General features: G+C 36.3%; 1 long non-coding RNA gene and 1 pseudogene across 1 annotated transcript in view; one reads left to right on the top strand and one right to left on the bottom strand.

Moving 5' to 3' along the window:
* LOC138150251 (uncharacterized) overlaps window positions 1-20,521 on the bottom strand; it is a 213,234-nt gene that overhangs the window by 187,482 nt on the left and 5,231 nt on the right. The gene's annotated exons all lie outside the window — the stretch shown is intronic.
* Window positions 1,261-18,792, top strand: LOC138151174 (protein FAM98C pseudogene; annotated as a pseudogene).

Here is a 20,521-nt window from a genome sequence, read left to right as displayed (position 1 = left end):
AGTAATAGCTGATGGACAGCTTTTTGTGACACATTGGCACAATGTTAAGAGCCTTATAAGAAAGTCTCTAGAATGCTGCATGGACCATTTGTGGAGTACTTATAGGAGAACACAGAAAATGTTTTCACAGAATAAAAAGGCCTGGATAGGTTATTAAAAATCAACCTGCAGTGTCTTACATTGGAGGTATTGGTAAAATCAATCAGATCACAAACGTATTAAAACATTAGTTGGAAACTAGAAGGGATTAATAAATACTGCCTACATTATAAGAAAAACCACCCTCCAAAAGTATTCTAGAGTTTACTGATTATAAATGCAGATATTTATTGTATTCCCTGCAGATTTCAAAAGAAAAAAAAGCTTGTTTTTGCTCTTAATAAAATTCAACAAGGGGCAGGCCCAGAAGGCCGGCCAGCAGAGGCAGACCTGGAAGGGGCCTGATCAACTTGGAGGGCAAGTCGTCCCACCAACCACAAGGGCCACTGCCAGGCCTATCACGAAAGGGCTCGGACTGGAAAGAGCAAGGTAAGAAGCAAATACAGGGGCCCCTGTCTTGGACTGCAAATACTCCTGGGGCTACCACTTCATAGCCCAGAAATTAAAAAAAAAAAAAAGCCCCTATCAGGACCAACAAAGACCAGGATCACAGAGTAAACCTCACCTACAAACATAGCAACTATTGCCCCAGGGCAAAACGCTCTACAGAGTAAAGGCTTGGGTAGAAATGCAGCCTACAAAGACAAAGACCATAGAGTCCTATTATCCTCAGAGGGAGGAACCAAACTCAAAGTGCACAATGTGTACTCCACACCCACAGCTGAAACTTCAACAGGGAATAGGTCCAAAGCACAGAAAGCTCTCCTAGATGAGATCAAAAGGAACTTTGAAAACTGAATGAGAGAGATAGAAGACAAAATGAATAATTCTCTCAAAGTCAAAATAGCAGAATTAGAAAAACATGATGAAGAAATGAATGAATCTTATAATGAAGAAAACATCTCTCTAAAATGAAAAGTGTATGATATGGAAAAGGAGCTCCAAAAACTAGCCAAGGAAACTGATTTGCTAAAAACTAGAATCAACCAAATTGAAACAAATAACTTTATGAGGAATCAAGGATTAGTCAAACAAAACCGCAAGAATGAAAAATTATAAAAAGAGGCAAAATACCTCAAAGAAAAAATAACTGACCTGGAAAAGAGATCCAGGACAGATAATCTGAGAATCATAGGCCTACCAGAAAATCATGATGAAAAAATGACCCTGGACAACAGCCTCCAAGAACTCGTTAAGGAAAACTGCCTTAAGATACTAGAACCTAAAGGTAAAATAGAAACCAAGAGAATCCACTGGACACCTGCTGAAAGAGATACCAAACTGAACAGTCCTCGAAATGTTGTGGCCAAACTCTAGAACTACCAGATAAAAGAGAAAATACTTCAAGTGGCCAGAAAGAAAGAATTCAAATATCAAGGGTCCACAGTGAGGATCGCACAGGATTTGGCAGCCTCTACACTGAAAGATCAGAGGCAGTGGAATACAATTTTCCAGAAGGCAAAAGAACATGGGTTACAACCAAGGATAACATACCCAGCAGGACTGAGCATATTCTTCCAGGCAAAGAGATGGTCATTCAACAATATAACAGATTTCCAGACTTTCCTGATAAAAAAGCCAGAACTCAACCTCCAATTACAAGATGCAACAGTGACATAGAAAGGTAAACAAAGAAAACACACACACCCTGTTATTTGATAAGAGCAACCTGGTTATAGACAAGTAGAGGGTATGAGTATAAAATACACAAAATGACGATTAAAAAAATTTTATTAAGGGCTACAAAGGTACTGCAATGGAAGAAAGGGAATGAATGAAGTGGAAAAGGCTAAATTATGCCTTTTACATACAAACAAAGAGGCATAAAAACAGTATAGCAGAGGAAAAGAAGGGAGGGAGATGGGAATCATATGAACTTTTTCCCTCATTGGTTCTGGTGCAAGGAGGTAATAACAACCAGTTAAGCATAGGACTCTAGGGAGAAAAAATGCAAAAAGTATCATTTTAGAGGGAATGAGGGGAGGGAGAGGAGCTTCGCATGAGATTTGTTCCTATCACTCTTGGTGTGAAGAAGAAATAACATACTTCATTAAGTATAAAAATATCCCATAGGCAGCAGGAGGAGGAAAGGCCAACGAAAGGCAGGGGGTGGCTAGTAGGGAGGGAAGAAGTAAGGGGAAAGGGGAGGTAAAGGGAGGGGGGTTGATAAGGGAATACTGAGGGAGGCGGTGGTCAAAAGGAAAACTATTAAGGGGGAAAGGGAGAAGGGGGGAAAATATGAACATTAACAGGGGTGGGAATAGGATGGAGGGAAAGAAAAAGATAACAATCATAACTGTAAATGTGAATGGACTCTCCCATAAAATGGAGATGGATAGCAGAATGGATTAGACATCATAATCCTACAATATGCTGTTTACAAGAAACATATCTGAAACAGAGGGATACACACAGGGTAAAGGTAAAAGACTGGAGTAAAATATATCATGCCTCAGCTAAAGTAAAAAAAGCAGGGGTAGCAATCCTTATCTTAGATAAAGCAAAAGCAAAAATTGACCTAATTAAAAGAGATAAGGAAGGAAACTATATCCTGTTAAAAGGCACAATCAAGAATGAAGCAATATCATTACTTAACATATATGCACCAAGTGATACAGCATCCAAATTCCTAGAGGAGAAGGTGAAGGAATTAGAGGAAGAAATACATAGCAAAACTATACTAGTGGGAGACTTCAATCTCCCGCTCTCTGAACTTGATAAATCTAACCTCAAATTAAACAAAAAAGAAGTTAAGGAGGTGAACAGGATTTTAGAGAGGATAGGTATGATAGCTCTCTGGAGCAAAATGAATGGGGATAAAAAGGAATATACTTTCTTCTCAGCGGTTCATGGCACATACTCAAAAATTGACCAAGTTCTAGGGCATAAAAACCTCACAATTCTATGCAGTAAGGCAGAAATATAAAATGCATCCTTTTAAGATAATGATGCAAATACAAATTATATGCAATAAAGGGCCATGGAAAGACAGACTAAAAACCAATGGAAATTAAACAATTTAATCCTAAAGAATGAATGGGTCAAACAAGAAATTATAGAAACAATCAGTAATTTCATTCAAGAGAATAATAATAATGAGACAACATACCAAAATTTGTGGGATGCATTAAAGGCAGTTCTTAGGGGAAGTTTATATCCCTGAGTGCATACATGAATAAATTAGAGAAAAAGGATGTCAACGAATTGGGCATGCAATTGAAAAACCTAGAAAAAGAACAAATTCAAAATCCCCAAATAAATACTAAATTAGAAATATTGAAAACCAAAGGAGAGATTAATAAAATTGAAATTAAGAAAACTATTGAATTAATAAATAAAACTAAGAGCTGGTTTTATGAAAAAAACAACAAAATTGATAGATGCTTACTCAATATGATAAAGAAAAAGAAAGAAGAAAACCAAAGTATGAGTATCAAAAATAAAAAGGGTGAATCTACCTCCAATGAAGAGGAAATCAAAACAATAATTAGGAATTATTTTTCTCAATTGTATGCACATAAATGTGACAATTTTAGGGAAATGGATGAATATTTACAAGATGCCCAGATTAACTGAAGAGGAAATAAATTACTTAAATAACCAAATCTCAGAAAAAGAAATTGAACAAGCCATCAGTCAACTCCCTAGGAAAAAATCTCCAGTGGCAGATGGATTAGTGAATTCTATCAAACATTGAAAGAACAATTGATTCCAATACTCTACAAAGTATTTGAGAAAATTAGTGAAGAAGGAGTCCTACCAAATTATTTTATGACACAAATATGGTCTGATACCTAAATCAGAAAGAGATAAAACAGAGAAAGAAAAGTATAGACCAATCTCCCTCATGAATATAGATGCAAAAATTCTAAATAAAATATGAGAAAAAAGACTACAGCAACTTATCTCAAGAATAACACATTTTGATCAAGTAGGATTTATTCCAGGAATGCAAGGATAGTTTAATATTAGGAAAATCATCAGTATAATTGATCATATCAACAATAAAACTAGCAGAAACCACATGATAATCTCAATAGATGCAGAAAAGGCTTTTGACAAAAAACAACATCCATTCCTATTAAAAACATTAGAAAATATAGGAATAAATGGAGCCTTCCTTAAAATAATAGGTAGCATCTATTTAAAGCCATCAGCAAGTATTATATGTAATGGGGAGAAGCTAGAAGCATTTCCTATAAGATCAAGGGTGAAACAAGGGTGTCCACTATCACCCCTCTTTTTCAATCTGGTACTAGAAATGTTAGCAGTAGCAATTAGAGAAGAAAAAGTAATCAAAGGAATCAGATTATGCAAACAAGAGACCAAGCTATCACTCTTTGCAGATGACATGATGATATACTTAGAGAATCCTGAGAGTCAAGTAAAAAACTACTTGAGACAATAAATAAGTTTGGCAAAGTTGCAGGATATACAATAAACCCACATAAATCCTCGGCATTCCTATATATTTCCAATGAAATTCAACAACAAGAGATAGAAAGAGAAATCCCATTTAAAGCCACTGTAGAAATTATAAAATATTTGGGAATCTACCTGCCAAAACAAACCCAGGACCTATATGACCACAACTACAAAACACTTTTCACACAAATAAAGTCAGATCTAACAAATTGGAAAAATATCAATTGCTTATGGTTGGGTCGAGCTAATATAATAAAAATGACAATTTTACCTAAATTAAATTATATATTTAATGCCATACCAATTAATTTACCAAAAAAACTACTTTATAGAGCTAGAAAAAATAGTAACAAAATTCATTTGGAAGAATAAACGGTCCAGAATATCAAGGGAATTAATGAAAAGAAATGCTAGGGAAGGTGGACTAGCTATACCAGATTTTAATCTGTATTATAAAGCATCAGTCATCAAAACTACTTGATACTGGCTGAGGAATAGAGGAGTGGATCAATGGAATAGATTAGGCACACGAGATTCAGAAGTCAACAACTATAGTAATGTATTGTTTGATAAACCCCAAGACCCTACTTTTTGAGATAAAAACTCACTACTTGACAAAAACTGCTGGGAAAACTGGAATATGTATGGCAAAAACTGGGCATAGACCATTATTTAACACCATATACCAAAATCAAGTCTAAATGGATGCATGATCTAGGTATAAAGGTTGGTACTGTAAGTAGTCTCAGAAAACAAGGAATAGTTGACCTGTCAGATTTGTGGAGAAGGAAAGACTTTATGACTACACAAGAATTAGAGAACATCATAAAATATAAAATGGATAATTTTGGCTACATGAAATTAAAAAGCTTCTATACAAACAAAGCCAATGTAACCAAGATTAAGAGGGAGGTGGGAAATTGGGAAAGAATCTTTACAACCTGTGTCTCTGACAAAGGACTCATTTCTAAAATATACAGAGAATTGAGTCAAATTTATAAGAATACAAGGCATTCCCCAATTGATAAATGGTCAAAGGATATGAACAGGCAATTTTCAGAGAAAGAAATTAAAGATATCTATAAGCACATGAAGAAATGCTATAAATCACTATTGATTAGAGAAATGCAAATCAAAACAACTCTGAGGTACCACATCTCACCAGTCAGATTGGCTAAGATGACAAAACAGGAAAATGACAAATGCTGGAGAGGATGTGGGGCAAATTGGAACACTAATGCAGTGCTGGTGGAGTTGTGAACTGATCCAGCCTTTCTGGAGAGCAATTTGGCATTATGCCCAAAGGGCTATAAATACTTTCATATCCTTTGACCCAGCTATACCACTCCTAGGGTTATATCCCAAAGAGATCATAGAAGTGGGAAGAAGACCCATATGTACAAAAATGTTTATAGCAGCTCTTTTTGTGGTGGCAAAAATTGGAAATTAAGGGGGTGCCCATCAATTGGAGAATGGCTGAATGAGTTGTGGTATATGCATGGTATGGAATAATATTGTGCTATAAGAAATGAGGAGCAGATGGTCTTCATATTTACCTGGAGAGGCTTGTACTAACTGATTCTGAGTGAGAAGAGTAGAACCAGGAGAAATTTGTACACAATTATAGACACAACGTATGTGTGATGACCAACTTTGATAGACTGAACTCTTTTCAGCAATGCAGTAATATAAGTCAATCCCAAAAGATTCATGATTGAGAGAAATGTGTGCATCCAGAGAAAGAACTAGAAAGAACTGAGTTTATATCCAGATGGAAGCAAAATACCTGATCTGTTTCCTTTCCTTGTTTGGTTCTATATCCTCTTTACCATTTTTCATTCCATCTGATACATTCCATTTTTATAACCTGTAACCTGACTAATATATAATGTGAAAGTATTTACAGACCCTATACTTGACTATATGCCGCCATGGGGGGAGGGGAGAAGGGAGGGAGGGGAACAAAATGTGAAACTCAAGGAATTGTGCAATTAAATCCTGTAAACTAAAAGGAAACAAACAAATTAATTTTATAATATTAATTTTTTTAATTCCACAAGTAGGTTGGAGTAAACATGAAGAAGAATTGGATAGTTGGGAGTTGTTGCTTCTGAGTTTGTCAGTCACTTTCCCTGTGTTTAACAGATTAGAAAGTGTCTCATATTAGGATTTTGAGGATTTTTTTGTCCTTCAATGTGTGTGTGGGCAGTATAAGTTTGTGAAGGGTTAGAAAAAAAAAAGCTTTGAAAGATATGTGCAATTATATTTAATTTATTTTCTGCAGACTATGGTTCATATTCTGATTTGATAATAATTACTTGATTACGATCACATATTAGTAAAATTATTTTATTTGTATGCTGAATACAGAATCTCACAGATGAAAAGGACCTTAAAAGGCCAACTCATACTTGGAAGAATAATAACAATAATTCCTTCTGTGTGACAGGTGGTCATCTAACCTTTGTATAAAGATCTATAGTGAAAGAGAACTCACTAACTCATGAAGTAGTACTTTAAAATTTTAAGGGCATCTAATTATGAGGAATTTGTATTTTGGGGGATGGGAGGTTGTTATTGTTGTTTATTGCTTGTTTCTTTGTTTGACATTAAGTTTAAATGTGTCACTTTATAAATTCTGCCCATTGACTTTAATTCTACTCTCTGCGGTCAAATAGAACAAGTCTATCATACCACAATGGATTGAGAAAGGCAAAAATCTTGTAACAGACTTACAGAAGGCAGTGCCCATATCTCTTGAAGCTCTTCTACAGAATGGTTAAATATCCTTACTTCCCTCAACAGAACTTTATAAAAACTGGTTAGTAGCTTTTCCCATCTGACTATTTTTCAGATTATTAGTGTACTTCCTGAAATATGGTGTCCATAACAGTAGAATATTTCAGCTGTGGTCTGATGAGTGTATAATAGAGCAAGATAATCAGTGTCCTAGTCCTAGACAGTATACCTGTCAATAATAACTATGCTAATGCTAGGTTTTTTCTTAGTCTTATTTTATGTTTATTTTTCCCTAGTTACATGTAAAAACAGATTTTAACATTCATTTTTTTAAACTCTGAGTTATAAATTTTCTCGCTTCATTCCTCCTCCCCCAACTAAAAGGCAAGCAGTTTGATAAAGGTTATACATGTGTACTCATGCAAAACAATTCCAAATATTCATGCTGTGAAAGAAAATATAGACTAGGGAAAAAATCAGTAAAAATAAATAAAGAAAAATATGTTTCAATTTTAGACATCATCAGTCCTTCTTCTGGAGATGGATAGCATTTTTCATCCTAAGTCTTTCACAATGGTCTTTGGATCCTGGTCTTGCAGAGAACAGCTAAGTCATAGACAGCTGATCATCTTACAATAATGCTGTTACTTTATATAGAGTACATTTCACTTTGTATCAGCCCATGAAAATCTTTCCAGGTTTTTTTTTCTGGGAGCACATTGCTCATAATTTCTCCTAATGCAATAGTATTCTATCAAAAACACATACCACAAATTATTTAGCCATTCCCCAATTGATGGCTATCCCTTAGATTTCTAATTCTTTGGCCTCAGAAGTGAACTGCTATAAATGTTTTGATACATATATGGCCTTTCTTTTTTTTTATCTCTTCTGAGATACAGACCTCGTAGTGGTATTACTAGGTCAAAAGGTATGCATGATTTTAGAGACCTTTGCACATAGTTCAAAACTGTTCTCCAGAATCAGTTCACAATTCCACCAACAGTGCATTAAAATCTCATTTTTCTCACATACCCTCCAACATTTGTCATTTACCTTTTCTGTTCTATTAGTCAGTCCAATAGGTATAAGGTAGTACCTCAGAATTACTTTCATTTGCATTTCTCCAATCAATAGTGAGTCAGAGTATTTTTTTCAAATGGCTATAAAAAACTCTGATTACATCATCTGAATACTGATCATGTCTTTGGATCATTTACCAATTGGGGAATGGTTTTTATTTTTATAAATTTGACTCATTTTTCTATATGTTTAAAAAGTAGGCCTTTATTGCTTCAATTTTTTTTTTCAGTTAGTATTGTTAACTGGATGTCCCTGCATGATAACTGCCCCCATTCTATTACCTCTCTCCTTTCACACTGTCCCCCCTAAACAGTATTTGGCTTTTCATTATTGCTTCTTCCCCTCAATCAGCCCTCCATTCTATCACACACACACCCATTCTCTTATACCCTTCCCCTCCTACTTTCCTGTAGGGAAAGATAGACTTTTATAACCAATTGAGTATGTATGTTATTCCCTCTTTGAGCCAATTCTGATGAGAGTAAGGTTCACTTATCCCCCCTCCCCTCCTGAACTCTCTCCTATCTTGATCCAGTGTAAAAGCTTTTCTGGTCTATTTTATATGAGATAAATTACACCATTCTACCATTCCCCTTATCTTCCTCCCAGTGTATTCCTCTCTCACATCTTAATTTTATTTTTTAGATATTATCCTTTCATATTCAACTCAAACCTCTGTCCTCTGTCTATATATACTCCTAACTACCATAATAATGAAGAAGGTCTTATGACTTACAAATATCATCTTGCCATGTAGGATTATAAACAGTTTAACCTTATTTAATTTCTTATGATTTCCCTTATTTGTTTACCTTTTTATGCTTCTCTTGAGTCTTATATTTGAAAGTCAGAATTTCTATTTACCTCTAATCTTTTCACTAAGAAGGTTTGAAAATACTCTATATCACACTGAATGTCCATTTTCCCCCCTGAAGGATTATATTCAGTTTTGCTGGGCAGGTGATTCTTGATTGTAATCCTATCTCCTTTGTCCTCTGGTATATCATATTCCAAATCCTCTGATACTTTAATGTAAAATCTGCTAAATCGTGGGTTATCTTGACTATGGTTTTTTACCATACTTGAATTGTTTATTTCTGCCTACTTTCAATACTTTGTCCTTGAACTTGGAATACTAGAATTTGGCTATCCATGGTCGTTTTCATTTTAGGATCTCTTTCAGGAGGTGATTGGTGGAGTCTCTCAATTTCAATTTTACCCCCTAGTTCTAAAATAATGAAACAGTTTTCCTTGATAATTTCTTGAAAAATTGTGTCAGATCTTTTTTTTTTAATTTATCATGGCTTTTAGTGTGTCCCATATTTTTTTAATTATCTCTACCAGACCTATTTTCCAGTTCAGTTGTTTTTTCCAATGAGACAGTTTACATTGTCTTCTATTTTTCCATTATTTTGATTTTGTTTTATTGTTTCTTGATTTCTCACAGCCATTAGCTTCCTTTTCTGCATTCTAATTTTTAAGTAATTATTTTCTTCAGTGACCTTTTGGATCTCCTTTTCCATTTGACCTAATCTGCTTTTTAAGCAGAATAAGGCATTTTTATTCTCATTGGCTTTTTGAACCTCATGTATCATTTGGTCTAGTCTGTTTTTCAAGGTGTTACTTTCTTCAATATTTTATTTGTGTCTCTTTTACTGAGCTGTTGATTAGTTATTCATGATTTTCTTGCAATACTCTCATTTCTCTTCCCAATTTTTTCTCTACCTCTCTCATTTAATTTTCAAAATACTTCTTGAGCTCTTAAATGTCCTGAGACCAATTCATATTCTTCTCGGAGGCTTTGGATGTAGGAGCTTTGATTTTGTTGTCTTCTTCTGAATGGGTGTTTTGATCTTCCTTGTCACCACAGAAACTTTTCAGTCAGGTTTTTTTTTTGCATTGTTTGCTTATTTCCCCAAACTATTACTTGACTTTTAACCCCTTATTGAAGTAGGGCTCTGCTTCCATGGTAGAGGGTGTACTATCCAAATTTTCAGGTATTTGTGCAGCTGTTTTCAAAGATACTTCTAATTTTGTCAGTTCTTCAAAGGTGGTATTATCTAAGAAGTGTTGACTACTTTCCAGGCCATGCATTAGACAGTATACCAGTCACCACAACATTCTTTTCTTACCTGCAAATGTGTGGATGGGCCCACATCCACTGTGACCACAAGCTCTATTGTGCTAGTACTCCTCCTTTCCCTGAGACTGCAACCCAGAACTGCAAACCTGAGCTGAGTGTGGGTAAAGCAATAGAGTCCTGAACCAGTGCGAGCAAAGAGACCTATATGATTTCCTTCTGACCATTTCTTTGACCCCCTTAGCATCTGTGGGCTAAGAGCTCCAGAAGTAGCTGCTGCTGCTGCTGCTGCCACTACTGAGTCAGTCACTACCAAGGTCTGCTCCTGGTTTGCTGGAGTTCAGGCTATGCTGACATGACCTGGGCTGGATTGTGCTTCACTCTCCCCCAGATATGACAGATTCTTCCCACTGACCTTCTAAGTTGTTCTTTACATCTGTAGACTGAAAGGTATGGAAACTGCCACTGCTTCTGGTGATTCAGTCATCCCAAGGCTTGCTCTGGGTTTGCTGGGGCCAGGGTTGTACTGGCATGACCTGTGCTGGACTATGCATCTCCACTCTTAGCCTGGTGCAACACACATTTCCTGACAATCTTCCAAGTTGCCTTGAGCTAGAAATTTGTTTCACTCCATCTTTTGTGGGTTCTGCTGCTCTCAAAAAAAAAGGTAGCAATTTTTAAAGTCTTCATTTGGAGAGGTTTGGGGGGAGAGGTCAGGAGAGAAGAGTCCCTACCTTTACTTCACTATCATCTTGCTTCCGCCTCCAAAGTTGGATTTTTGAAAAAAAATATTTTTTACAGTACATAAGAAGTTAAATTTTACAACATGGGTTAAAGATTGCATTTATCCTCATTAAAATTCAAACTATTATATTCAGATTAATGTTTTATCATTTTAAGAACTTTTTAAATCTTGACTGTCTCATCCAAAGACACTGCCTACTGCTCCTATCACAGTTTTCCAGAAACAGTATCAGAATGGACAAGAACCTTAGAGACTACTTAGATTAAGTTATACCTAAGCACAAATGCCCTCTAAAATACACCCGACAAATTTTCATTTGACCTTTGCTTACTTGTTTATTACCGATTCTAAATTGTTTGTGTTGTGTGCTTCTACTTCCCCTGCAAACCCTACCATAGGGTCAAGAAAAATAATTCTAAACTCTAATCCAAATGAACTTACTTTAGAACATTTCTAATCACTTTGACATTCAAGAATCTTTAAGCAATCCATAAATACACTTTAAAACTCTAAAATTGACTTTTTAATTATTCTGACCTGGATTTATTTCACATCACTCTCTTTCAAACACTATTTATCCACAAACCAACTTATTTGTAGCAATCCAAACTTGTCATTACATTTCCTGCTCTAATACTTTTGAACTGGCTGATCCCCATTACTAGAATAAACTATTCCCTCATCTCTGCTTCTTACAATCTCTATCTTCCTTCAAAATTCAATTCAGAAATTACCTCCTACTTGAAACTGTCTTGATACCTCTAGTTATTAATGTTCCCTATATTTTACATATTATACTGTTCAGTTAAGTTCCTTGAGAGCAGAGACCATTTTCTTCCTTCCTCCCTACCTCCCTCCCATCCTTCTTTCCTTCCTTCTTCCTTCCTTTCTCTTTCTTCCTTTCTCTCTTTTTCTGGGTTTTTTTTTATATCTAGTATCTAACATAAAGCCTTAAACTTAATAGACACTTAATAAATTACTATACAGTTGAATTATTAGCAATATTGCTTGACCATCCTTCAGAGACTGGAAGACAATGTTTCCCATAAGTCTTTTCTTCACCAGGTCTTAGGTTGCCATTTCCTTCAAGAGATCTGCATATTGTATCATTTAAAGTCAAGCAGAGGTTTGCCCCCTGGAGAAACACTGGAACAATTCAGGGGGTGGTGGTACTAGCCTCAGGTGCAATTGAGGGACATTGAAAGAAAATAAGCAGAGGGTAGAAGCATAAGGAAAGAAGAATAGAGAAGGAAATTTTGAAAAATCATTTTTACGTATTTCATTTGTTGTGTAACAAAGTTAAGGTCATAATGATTACATTATTTTCCCAATAAACACACAAAATGTAAGCTATAAATGACCAAAGTTCAAGTCTACCAACAGGTCTTAACAAATGAGTACTGGCAGGTGAGCATGTCTTGCAATGTTATGAAGTCCAGCATGCACTGACAGGAATATGTGCAGGTATGACATTTAGAACATGAAACTATATGGTTACAGGATGCAATATTCCATCATCAAAATCTCAATACAGAAAAAAACCATTAATTTATGAAGTTATTAAATTTAAGATGCATCGTTTTTTAAAAATCATGTATTTTTAAATGACTCAAATAGAAAAAAACATTAAAGGAGAAAGAAAGTAGATTTCCAGGGGGTGCTGAGCATTTTTTAAAGGGGGAGGGGTGGTAGGTCAAAAAACTTTGGGAAGCTCTGATTTAAAGATTCTTCTCCATTCTATTCACTATCCTTTGGGTGTTCTCAATGCTAGTCATTTACATCCCAAAAATATAGCACTCAGAACTGAACACATTATTCCAAATTTAGTTTGATCATGGAAATCTATAATAGGGCTATTACCTCCTATACTCTCCTAAAGTCTACATTTTAAGATCTCATTTCATATTGACTGTCATATCAAATTAATGACTTCTTTTTAAAGTATGGTCCATTAAATCTTCCAATCTTTTTAGATAAACTGATATGTCTCTATAAATCTGCATCTTGTACATTTGAAGGTGATTCTTTGTACCTAATTTTATGACTTTGCATTTATTTCTATCAATTTTCATTTTCAGCCAGCTTCCTTGTTTATTCAAATATATTCGGACACTGACTTCATCATTTGGTGGATAGCTATCCTTCCTAACTTTCTGTTATATATAGTAGTCAAGGAAAAATATGCAATACATAGCTTAAACTAAACTAAACATATATCCCTAGACCATTTCACTAGAAACAATCTTTAAATAGGACTCTGAAACTTTTATGGCTACTCTTTGCATTTGGACATTTAATCAGTTCCAAAAACACATCATTATTTTACTGTGCCATCTACTTTTGCTCATCCAAAAAAAAAAAAAAAGAAAACTATAACATACATGACTTTCTCAAATGCCTTATTAACAATTGGATATGGTGTATGTATGTGTGTATACACGCACACATACACGCAAACACATACTTTCCCTGATCATTGTCTAATATAAATTTATAAATAGGAAATGAGTTTAGTTTGCCATAACCTGCATCTTGATCAAGCCATGATGATTCCTTGTGATTGCCACATCCTTTTGCAGTATTAACTAGTCACAAATTTCATAAGTTATTCTAGAATGTTCCTAGGAATTAAAGTCAAACAACCTGATCTATCATTTACATTGTCCACTGTATTCAGTTTTTTTTTTTTTAAACCAGGATAACATTTGCCCTTCTCTATCCCCGTTACTTGCCTCTCATTCTATGAAACATTTCAAAGATCACAACAGAAGTCACACTCAAGTTCTTTCAGTAGCATAGGATGTTATTCATGTGTGAATATGGAGAATCTACTCTATATTATTCTTTTGCATTTATTCTTTTTTGTGCAAAGATGATTCTTCCCAAATTGAAAGAATACAGAGAGTAAACAAATCCAAAGTAAGAGTTAAACAGACCTATCTTATCATCTTCCAATCCACCTGAGTAGTTACCAAACCAGGCCTATTACATCCACATATAATTGTTTTTACAACCATCTCAAACAAAATATTTGAGTGCCTCTACTAGGATTTTTAGTTACAAGGCACAGATTCAAACCCCCTCTCAAACATTTGCTCTCCAGCAAGATCTTATGTAATAGCTAACTTGAATCTTCTAAATAAAGGGTTCTTAATCTTTTATTGTATATTATGAACTCCTCTGAAAGTCTGGTGAAGCTGAAGGACTACTCAGAATAATATCTTAAGTGAATAACATATTGTAGCAGCAAGCACCCTAGCGTTCCCAGGGTGGCTGCTAGCACAGGTTCTTGGATCTGCTTTGATAAAGGAAAGCAACTCAAAATGGGTTAACAAGCTTACTTTAATCAGTCAGACACATATCAGTTACCTTGTTCAGGAGGAAAGGTCAGCACCCCGAACTTCAGAATATACAGACAGTATTATCAAGACAGAAACAGATCAAGTACACAGCTTTCCAAACTGTCCAACCATTACATCCATACCCAGTCAACATCTGGGTTTCCACATCTGGGTTTTTCAAAGCCGGGGGACTCTCAACAACGGCTTCCCAGAATTCAGATCAAATCACAGAACACTTCTCGAAGTGAGTCCCAAAACAAAGCTACACATCAGGGCTTATATAACCTTCTCCTGGCTCAGAGAATGTAACAACCTTATTGACTCACTGGCCAATCAAGAAGCATCTACTGAAAAACAAGCCTCCCTCCCCAGGCTTCAGGTGCATTTTAGCCTAGGGGCAGGGAAGATCTTCCAAATTTGCATTCCCATTACACATATACAGTATTAAAAAGGGAAGTAGTTATATTGAAATACAGTTATCTAAGTTTTTTTTTTTTAATTAACTCATTGATATTAGTGTAAGAACCCAATTCTGTTCCAGGTCTTAAGTTTTCTCTCATTTGTAAAACACAGGAGCTATACTAGATTGTTTCTAGTTATTCTGAATTCCAAATTTCGTGCTAAGACCATACTGATTCTTTTAATTAAAATTTATATTCTAAGGATCATTCCATTTCCCTGAATATCATTGTATGTAGCTTTTTAGGTCAAGTCTCCAAACTGAAAGACTGGGATTCACTTTCTAAATAGTCCTAATCCTACTCTGTCCCAATCTTCCCTACTTTGATGCAAATGTAGTTATTTTCTATAGAAACTCCACAAACCATAATTAATAAGTATCTTTCCTATAATATAGGCCACATGAAGACAAACAAGCTTGATTTTAAGAGAAAATATAATTAATTTGAATCAAAGTAATCAGTTGTGTGACTTAACATTTTCTTTTTCAAACCAGTCTAAATGCATTAATTGTAGCTAATGGATCCCCTTTCCTCGACCTTTCATATAGAACTTCCAGAGAAGGCAGCAAAAATTTTAGAGTGAAATTAATTTTTTAACTCAACTGCCGGAAACATCATGTATCCCAAAATATTAACAAATAGCGGGAATAGCAAAAGGCTATGAAAGTAATATAAAACATTCACTAATATTGTGTTTACAGAAGAACTGTATAACGAACTGGGGAGAAAATTTCCAGTCTGTATTTTATATGATTTGTGTTGATTCACACTGTTTATTTTAAAAATGTCTACTTCATTCTTTCAGAGCTGTGATTTTTGCCCAAATCATACGTACTAGTTCTTCATTTCTATTACACACACACACACACACACACACACACACACACAGCCTAAGATATTGGAAATAAAATTTAAGACAAAGACACACAAACATGCACACACACACAAATTCAGATAGGAGAGACTCTCAAAGTAAAAACTGTAAACTATGAGAAATGGAAAGTTTTAGAATGATATGGACATATGTGTCATAGTTCCCACTGTCCAGTGGAGATTATCTGATGGTAGCTCAAAAACACATTACTGTAACAAAGGCCAAAAGACAATATGTTAGAAAATATGACCGCCTGGGTCATCCTAAAATCATACTGGCTTCTCCCTATCCTCATCCATATTTGTTTGGAACTCTTTGGGAAATGTCTGTGCTAATCTCACTGGTTATTTAATGAGCAACTCATTTTCGATTGTGATGACTGCTTGTGGATGGCTGCCATGAAAACAGAAGTGGGGAACAAGGCAACTAATTAGAGAAATTAAATCTTGTGGTGCTGCCTGAATCTCAAAGAATAATTCATTGCTACATGCACTGTAATTTCAAGAGATGACAATATAATTGATGTATTTCTGTTTTCCTCACTACAATGGATGTGTTCAGTCATCAAGCATTTTCACCTCTTTGAACCAACTTTCACTGGCAACCATATGAACCTGTTAAGCAAGCAGCAGAAATAGAGATGCCTTCAAAATAGATTACTAAAATAGAGGCAAATAATTATAACAAGTAATGACTATTTCCTTACCTCAAAGGTAAGCAATATTACAAGATGGTTCTGTTCCTAGATACCATGCTGATGGCCAAAACAATATGAATTAATTAAAATATAGAGAAACAGATCTAAGGGCCATGTAAATACATGCATACATATACATACAATATACATATATATACATATATATATATTCTGGTTTCATTGAAACTGAAGTATTGCTTTAGTGGTGTTTTGTTGTCATCATTATTTTAAGAAACCAGTTTAAAGGTACCTAAAATTTTATGAAAATCAATTGCAATAGATACTAGGGAAAAGATAAGCACTTAGTAAACAAGACTAGGGATATGATGAATATTTACTTTGTATTGAAGTATAGAAACTCAACATTTGCAGTCATTGGAAAATGATTTAAAATCCAACCTGCATATCAGATATTCCTATGGCACTTCAATACTAATGAAGAAGCCATTATGAATGGCATGGCACACTGCTTACTGCATCTCTGCTTATCTCATGACACTGAAGTGAATGCTGTTATTGGACAAGCAAGGTTGAGAATCATTGTTCCAGTTTTTGACTAGAATCATCCCATGTAATGTGTATAGAAAAATATAAACAAGCAGAGAAGCCTGAGGTGGTGATTTTTAAAGTAGTCAAATTCCTTTTTAAAAAGAATAAGCATGTAAATATCTTACATATAAAAAAATATATAATTAATAGCTGAAAATGACCTTAGAGATCAACTAGCCCAATTCTTTCAGTTCAGATATAGGTAACATAAAATTCAGTAATTAAGGAACTTAACCAAATCTATACAACAAATTGATTTCCAATCTGAACCTATTGAGTATTTTTTCCTACTACATGACACTACGAATGTTGAGAGAGTAGAATATAAGTAATTAGAAGACTTTCACATTGAGGATATAGGTAGCAAAAGCAACTGCTTTGAGATATAGTTTAATGAGTGGTATCAATTAAAAAAAATTAACCTTTAGTAGTTAGCATTCTTGTAAAAGGGTTAAACCAAATGTTGGTAGATTGGTCCTTCAGTTTGTAGGCATATAATCTGTTTAACAGATTTCTAGTTTGGGATCTGTTAGAAGTTGTGGCCCAAGCCGCCGGCGACCCGAGGGCGGGGCCAACCATTGAAAGGTGGCTTCTTCGGAAGGGAGGGCCCTGGACCAGCAGGCGGCAGGAAGCCTGGAGGAGGTGGCCTGGCTGGCGCGGGCTGTGCAGGCCCTTGGGTGTGAGGCCGGCTCCCCAGGGAAGGAGCCCTGGGCGGAGGCGGAGGCAGGCGCGAGGCTAGCCGAAGCGGTGGCCGGCGGAGTGTCGTGCGCCCACTTCCGAGCCCTGTATGGAGGCCTGGCTGCAAGAGCTCAGCGCGCTGGGGACCTTGGAGGAAGGGGAGGTCCTGAGCGCTGGAGACGGAGATGGAGACGGCTTCCTCTGTTCAGAGCTCCAGGCAGCTAGCCTCCTGAGTCTTCGAAGCCCAGCTGACATGCTGAGACACAGGAGAAAGCCCTGGGGGAGCTGACCCTGACTCTCCAAGCTCTGGGGATGCCCCAGCCGGAGCCAGGAACCCCAGCAAACCAGTTGCTGAGAGACATCCATGCAAAGATCTCAGATTTGCTTCCCTCACTGCCCCGTGGATACCTGGACCCCCTACTCACTCAGCCTCTAGATGCTCCCCCATGGGAGGCCCTGAGTACCCTCTCCAGCTGCCTATGGGATTAGTATTGCTACCGCCGACGTCTCATGCTGACCAAGCTGGATCTCACAGCATCTGCTTTCCACTGAACAGAGCGAGCCGAGACCCAAGGTACTGCCATGACAAACGTCTTGAAGCCCTTATGTCAGGGCTTGGACCCCGAGTCTGAAATCTCCCTTGCCCTCGTCTTAGCTACCCGGGCTGACCTCTCCAGACTCATACCAGCCTCAGGTCGGGCTGCCCGTCTGGTCACCTGCTGCTCCATCAACAAGGTACTAATGGGCCCAGTCCGTGACAGAGGGGGCCGGCCCAATGAACTGGAGGCCCCTATGCCCAGCTGGCAGAGCCGTAGGGAGGGTGGGCACCAGCGCTGGGGACGGAAGAAGAAGAGACGGTGAACAGGATGCTACCACCCCTCACAGGACCCATCTGGAGCCCTCTGTCACTGGGCAGGGCTGAAGGACCTAGGGTTTGCATCCAGCTCCCCCCAATACCCAATTCCCACCAAAGCCAAACTCTCTGGAAAAATAGATTTAATTTACAAAAAAAAAAAAAAAAGTTGTGGCCCATTGACATAGTCTTCAATACCCATGATCATCCACATACTGTTATAAAGTATTGGAGGAGAGCTTAATTTAAAGATCATTTGGCAGTATGTATACTTTTATTTTTTCTTTTATGCACCTACATGTGTAGTTCTTCCTATCATTGATCCTGCTCTATGCCTTCTAGTTACCTGTGGCTTTTTGTCTTGGTCTTTTGATGAAACTTCTATGGCTAAGTCATCCAACACATTGGTGACAATCACTGTGACTGCCTAACATGTTGCATTTCACATCCTATCTATTAATTCTTATTAAATGTCCAGCCGATCTCCTTTTCTATTCAAATGTTTTGCAGCAATTTATTAAACATAAGCCAATAGTGATAGTTTGGGATACTGCAATTGGTAATATATGCATTAATATTCTTCAGTCCTGCTGCATATGTGTGTGATATCTATAGCAGTGAAGTACTCACAGATCTCCACACTATTAATAATCTGGGTTGGTAAATATCTCATTATGTGTAAGTATTCAGCCTGAGACAGGATGAATACTTCTTGGGAATATTGCAAATTTATGTTTCAGTTCAGATTTTAGTTCTTAGTTGCCTATAACTCTATAATTCTAAGATTCTGATTATACTCTTTAAGCCACATGGATCTCTTTTCTATCTCTCTGCTATGTAAACCAAGTAAATACCATCTTGCTTCCTGTTGAGCAATCAACATAACTCAGGAACAAAAACGAACTAACTAGTTCATCAAGGAGATGAGGGTAGAACATAGAGGGTAGACTGCAGGAAGATGTCAAGAGTTTGTCTGCTTAGCAATCTTTGGCATTATCTTAATTACTAAATCTCACTTAACTATTTTCTCAGGTACTTTTTATTGATAATAGAATTGGAAGTTGTCCCACTTCATTCATCCCTAGCTGAAATAATAGGTCTTGGGAAACTGGGTAGCAAAAAGTCATGTGATTGATTTGAGGACGCAGCTTTCTCTTGTGATCAGGTTTGTTTATCTACCTAATTCAGCATTATATTTTTTCCCCATGAAAATATGCTAATTTACATTGACCTTTAAATCTCAGGATACAAATATGATTTTGGCTCCGTACCACAGTAGGAGTTTTGGAGCAAGCTAGAAAGTCTAGCAAAAAAACTAAGTACTAATCTACTAGACGGGTAATAGTGGATAATTTAAAGATTGGTAGATCTGAGCTGTTCTCAATGACAGAGCAATGGACATATACAGGAATTTCCTACTCTTTTCAAGAAGAGTGGTAGACCCTTTGGTTCTTTCCTTCAGTTCTTGTCCCTTTTCTTTTTCTCTTTGAATGGTTAGAATTTGGAAGGTTCAAGTCAGGTCGGGTCCAAATGGGTTATCAAGAGGTCATCTAATTCTATCTAATTTTTACGGGGAAAAACTTGCATTTCTTTTTTTAATATTAGTGTTAAGAATCAAGTTTTCAATGAATAGAATGTTTTTGATGAATGAGAAAACTTATAATGAGCTATAAATTTTCCTGAAGGTTTAGTCCCTATGAAATTTTACTATCAATGAAAACTGTATAAGATCAGAGGACTAAAACTTAAAAGGACCACACAGATAATCTATTCCATTTCTCTATGTTTACAGATGAGGAAACTGAGGATAACAGATAAGAAGTGACTTGTTTATTCATCAGGAGTCAGTCAACCAAACATCCTCTTGTTTGGTGCTGAAAAAAACAGTCATTGTCAG

This window comes from Petaurus breviceps, unplaced genomic scaffold (assembly GCF_028583685.1).
Source record: "Petaurus breviceps papuanus isolate PSGF00001 unplaced genomic scaffold, PetGlider_PUasm1.0 140, whole genome shotgun sequence".
Lineage (NCBI taxonomy): Eukaryota > Metazoa > Chordata > Mammalia > Diprotodontia > Petauridae > Petaurus > Petaurus breviceps.
Note: the sequence above shows the minus strand (reverse complement) of the source record. Positions and strands in the feature narration are given on the sequence as shown.